The following is a 6027-nucleotide window of genomic DNA, read 5'->3' as shown; positions in this document are numbered from 1 at the left end:
ATTTGAATATACCACATCAATTCGTTATGTATGGATGATGAGATTCCATTGATACAGAGCCACTCGTTCTTTTTTCTCTGACAGATGGTCAGAACTTCATCTGGGTTCGAATCCTACTGATAGGTCTACTAGAGATCAGAAATTGTTGAAAAAAGAACAAAAGAAACATCTTGCTTTTTCCAGGCGATCGGAAAAGAAAGAAATAGTGAATTTATTCAAGATAATTATGTACTTACAAAATACCGTCTCAATTCATCCTATTTCATCCTATCGAGGATGTGATATGGTTCCAAAGGGTGAACTGGACAGTTCCAATAAGATTTCATTCTTGAACAAAAATCCGATAGACTTTTTGGAGGGAGGGTCCCATTGGCGTGCATCCAGTAGGAATTGAACCTACGAATTCGCCAATTATGAGTTGGGCGCTTTAACCATTCAGCCATGGATGCTTAGCGGGAATCCTCGTACATGGTGAATAACCAAATTCCAATTGAAGTGAAATCTTTCGGATAAATCAATGCAATTAGGAGGATTCGATGAAAGGACATCAATTCAAATCCTGGATTTTCGAATTGAGAGAGATATTGAGAGAAATCAAGAATTCTCGCTATTTCTTAGATTCATGGACCCAATTCAATTCAGCGGGATTTTTCATTCATATTTTTTTCCATCAAGAGAGTTTTATAAAACTCTTGGACTCCCGAATTTGGAGTATCCTACTTTCACGCAATTCACAGGGTTCAACAAGCAATCGATATTTCACGATCAAGTATGTAGTACTCTTTGTAGTAGCGGTCCTTATATATCGTATTAACAATCGAAAAATGGTCGAAAGAAAAAATCCCTATTTGACAAGGCTTCTTCCTATACCTATGAATTCCATTGGACCCAAAAATGATACATTGGAAGAATCATCTGAGTCTTCCAATATCAATAGGTTGATTGTTCCGCTCCTGTATCTTCCAAAAGGAAAAAAGATCTCTGAGAGTTCTTTCCTGGATCCGAAAGAGAGTACTCGGGTTCTCCCAATAACTAAAAAGTATATCATGCCTGAATTTAACTGGGATTCGCGGTGGTGGAGGAACTGGATAGGAAAAAAGAGCGATTCTAGTTGTAAGATATCTAATGAAACCATCGCTGGAATTGAGATCTCATTCAAAGAGAAAGATATCAAATATCTGGAGTTCCTTTTTGTATATTATATGGATGATCCGATCCGTAAGGACCATGATTGGGAATTTTTTGATCGTCTTTCCCCGAGAAAGAGGCGAAACATAATCAACTTGAATTCGGGACAGCTATTCGAAATCTTAGTGAAAGACTGGATTTATTATCTCATGTTTGCTTTTCGTGAAAAAATACCAAAGGAAGTGGAGGGTTTCTTCAAACAACAAGGGACTGGGTCAATTATTCAATCAAATGATATTGAGCATGTTTCGCATCTCTTCTTGAGAAACAAGCGGGCTATTTCTTTGCAAAATTGTGCTCAATTTCATATGTGGCAATTCCGTCAAGATCTCTTCGTTAGTTGGGGGAAGAGTCCGCACGAATCGGATTTTTTGAGGAACATGTCACGAGAGAATTGGATTTGGTTAGACAATGTGTGGTTGGGAAACAAGGATCGGTTTTTTAGCAAGGTACGGAATGTATCATCAAATCTTCAATATGATTCCACGAGATCTAGTTTCATTCAAGTAACGGATTCTAGCCAATTGAAAGGATCTTCTGATCAATCCAAGGATTCTTTCGATTCCATTAGGAATGAGGATTCGAAATATCACACATTGATCAATCAAAGAGAGATTCAACAACTAAAAGAAAGATCGATTCTTTGTTGGGATCCTTCCTTTCTTCAAACGGAACGAACAGAGATAGAATCAGAGCGATTCCTTAAAATCCTTTCTGGATATTCCTCAATGTGCCGACTATTCATGGAACGTGAGAAGCAGATGAATAATCATCTGCTTCCGGAAGAAATCGAAGAATTTTTTGGGAATCCTGCAAGAGCCACTCGTTCTTTTTTCTCTGACAGATGGTCAGAACTTCATCTGGGTTCGAATCCTACTGATAGGTCTACTAGAGATCAGAAATTGTTGAAAAAAGAACAAAAGAAACATCTTGCTTTTTCCAGGCGATCGGAAAAGAAAGAAATAGTGAATTTATTCAAGATAATTATGTACTTACAAAATACCGTCTCAATTCATCCTATTTCATCCTATCGAGGATGTGATATGGTTCCAAAGGGTGAACTGGACAGTTCCAATAAGATTTCATTCTTGAACAAAAATCCATTTTGGGGTTTATTTCATCTATTCCATGACCGGAACAGGGGGAGATACACGTTACACCACGATTTTGAATCAGAAGATATATTTCAAGAAATGGCAGATCTATTCACTCTATCAATAACCGAGCCGGATCTGGTGTATCATAAGGAATTTGATTTTTCTATGGATTCCTCCGGATTGGATCAAAAACATTTCTTGAATGAGTTATTGAACTCCAGGGATGAATCGAAAAAGCACTCTTTATTGGTTCTACCTCCTCTTTTTTATGAAGAGAATGAATCTTTTTATCGAAGGATCATAAAAAAATGGGTCCAGACCTCTTGCGGAAATAATGTGGAAGATCCAAAACCTAAAATAGTTGTATTTGCTAGCAACAACATAATGGAGGCAGTCAATCAATATAGATTGATCCGAAATCTGATTCAAATCCAATATAGCACCCATGGTTACATAAGAAATGTATTGAATCGATTCAATTGCAACTTCGAATATGGAATTCAAAGGTATCAAATAGGAAATGATACTCTGAATCATCGAACTAGAATGAAATACACGATCAACCAACATTTATCAAATTTGAAAAAGAGTCAGAAGAAGTGGTTCGATCCTCTTATTTTGATTTCTCGAACGGAGAGATCTATGAATTGGGATCCTAATGTATATAGATACAAATGGTCCAATGGGAGCAAGAATTTCCAGGAACATTTGGACTATTTCATTTCTGAGCAGAATAGCCGTTTTCAAGTAGTGTTCGATCGATTACATATTAATCAATATTCGATTGATTGGTCTGAGGTTATCGACAAAAAAGATTTGTCTAAGTCACTTTGTTTATTTTTGTCCAAGTTACTTCTTTTTTTGCCCAAGTTTCTTCTCTTTTTGTCTAACTCACTTCCTTCTTTTTTATTTGTGAGTTTTGGGGGTATCCCCATTCATAGGTCCGAGATCCACATCTATGAATTGAAAGGTCCGAATGATCCACTCTGTAATCAGTTATTAGAATCAATAGGTCTTCAAATCTTTCATTTGAAAAAAAGGAAACCCTTATTATTGGATGACCAAGATACTTCCCAAAAATCGAAATTCTTGATCAATGGAGGAACAATATCACCATTTTTGTTCAATAAGATACCAAAGTGGATGATTGACTCATTCCATACTAGAAAGAATCGCAGGAAATCTTTTGATAACACAGATTCCTATTTCTCAATGATATCCCACGATCCAGACAATTGGCTGAATCCCGTGAAACCATTTCATAGAAGTTCATTGATATACTATTTTTATAAAGCAAATCGACTTCGATTCTTGAATAATCAATATCACTTCTGCTTCTATTGTAACAAAAGATTCCCTTTTTATGTGGAAAAGGCCCGTATCAATAATTATGATTTTACGTATGGACAATTCCTCAAAATCTTGTTCATTCGCAACAAAATCTTTTCTTTTTGCGATGGTCAAAAAAAACATGCTTTTTTGAAGAGAGATACTATTTCACCAATCGAGTTACAGGTATCTAACATATTGATACCTAACGATTTTCCGCAAAGTGGCGACGAAGGGTATAACTTCTACAAATCTTTCCATTTTCCAATTCGATACGATCCATTCGTTCGTGGAGCTATTTACTCGATCGCAGACATTTCTGGAACACCTCTAACAGAGGGACAAATAGTCCATTTTGAAAAAACTTATTGTCAACCTCTTTCAGATATGAATATACCTGATTCAGAAGGGAAGAACTTGTATCAGTATCTCAATTTCAATTCAAACATGGGTTGGATTCACACTCCATGTTCTGAGAAATATTTACCATCCGAAAAAAGGAAAAAACGGAGTTCTTGTCTACAAAAATGCCTTGAGAAAGGTCAGATGTATAGAACCTTTCAACAAGATAGTGTTTTTTCAACTCTCTCAAAATGGAATCTATTCCAAACATATATACCATGGTTCCTTACCTCGACGGGGTACAAATATCTAAATTTCATATTTTTAGATACTTTTTCAGACCTATTGCCGATACTAAGTAGCAGCCAAAAATTTGTATCCATTTTTCATGATATTATGCATGGGTCAGATATATTATGGCGAATTCGTCAGATTCCATTGTGTCTTCCACAATGGAATCTGATAAGTGAGATTCCGGGTAATTGTTTCCATAATCTTCTTCTGTCCGAAGAAATGACTCATCGAAATAATGAGTTACTATTGATATCGACACATCTGAGATCGCTAAATGTTCAGGAGTTCTTCTATTCAATCCTTTTCCTTCTCCTTGTTGCTGGATATCTCGTTCGTACACATCTTCTCTTTGTTTCTCGAGTCTATAGTGAGTTACAGACAGAGTTCGAAAAGGTAAAATCTTTGATGATTCCATCATACATGATTGAGTTGCGAAAACTTCTGGATAGGTATCCTACATCTGAACTGAATTCTTTCTGGTTAAAGAATATCTTTCTAGTTGCTCTGGAACAATTAGGAGATTCTCTAGAAGAAATACGGAGTTTTGCTTTTGGTAGCAACATGCTATGGGGTGGTGGTCCCGCTTATGGGGTCAAATCCATACGTTCTAAGAATAAATATTGGAATCTCATCGATCTCATAAGTATTATACCAAATCCCATCAATCGAATCGCTTTTTCGAGAAATACGAGACATCTAAGTCATCCAAGTAAAGCAATCTATTCCTTGATAAGAAAAATAAAAAACGTGAATGGTGATTGGATTGATGATCAAATAGAATCCTGGGTCTCGAACACTGATTCGATTGATGATAAAGAAAAAGAATTCTTGGTTCAGTTTTCTACCTTAACAACAGAAAAAAGGATTGATCAAATTCTATTGAGTCTTACTCATAGTGATCTTTTATCAAAGAATAACTCTGGTTATCAAATAAGTGAACAACCGGGAGCAATTTACTTACGATACTTAGTTGACATTCAAAAAAAGTATCTAATGATTTATGAATTCAATACATCCTGTTTAGTAGAAAGACGTATATTCCTTGCTAATTATCAGACAATTACTTATTCACACACCTTGTGGGGGGCTAATAGTTTGCATTTCCCATCTCATGGAAAACCCTTTTCGCTCCGCTTAGCCCTACCTCCCCCTAGTAGGGGTATTTTAGTGATAGGTTCTATAGGAACTGGACGATCCTATTTGGTCAAATACCTAGCGACAAACTCCTATGTTCCTTTCATTACAGTATTTCTGAACAAGTTCCTGGATAACAAGCCTAAGGGTTTTCTTATTGATAATAGTGACTATATTGATGATAGTGACGATATTGATGATAGTGACGATATTGATGATAGTGACGATAGTGACGATATCGACCGTGACCTTGATATGGAGCTGGAGCTTCTAACTATGATGAATACGCTAACTATGGATATGATGCCAGAAATAGACCGATTTTATATCACCTTTCACTTCGAATTAGCAAAAGCAATGTCTCCTTGCATAATATGGATTCCTAACATTCATGATCTGGATGTGACTGAGTCGAATTACTTATCCCTCGGTCTTTTAGTGAACTATCTCTCCAGGGATTGTGAAAGATGTTCCACTAGAAATATTCTTGTTATTGCTTCGACTCATATTCCCCAAAAAGTAGATCCAGCTCTAATAGCTCCGAATAAATTCAATACATGCATTAAGATACGAAGGCTTCTTATTCCACAACAACGAAAACACTTTTTCACTCTTTCATATACTAGGGGATTTCACTTGGAAA

At 36.2% G+C, this 6027-nt stretch overlaps 1 non-coding gene across 1 annotated transcript; it reads right to left on the bottom strand.

The window, feature by feature from the left end:
- Positions 1-375: 375 nt before the first annotated feature.
- On the bottom strand, positions 376-449 carry TRNAM-CAU (transfer RNA methionine (anticodon CAU)). Its single transcript has one exon. It is a non-coding gene; the product is annotated as a tRNA-Met (tRNA).
- Between the last annotated feature and the right edge of the window lie 5578 nt (positions 450-6027).

Source organism: Vigna unguiculata, unplaced genomic scaffold, assembly GCF_037176805.1.
Source record: "Vigna unguiculata cultivar grain cowpea cultivar isolate G323 ecotype 2 unplaced genomic scaffold, ASM3717680v1 ptg000141l, whole genome shotgun sequence".
Taxonomy (NCBI): Eukaryota; Viridiplantae; Streptophyta; class Magnoliopsida; order Fabales; family Fabaceae; genus Vigna; species Vigna unguiculata.
Note: the sequence above shows the minus strand (reverse complement) of the source record. Positions and strands in the feature narration are given on the sequence as shown.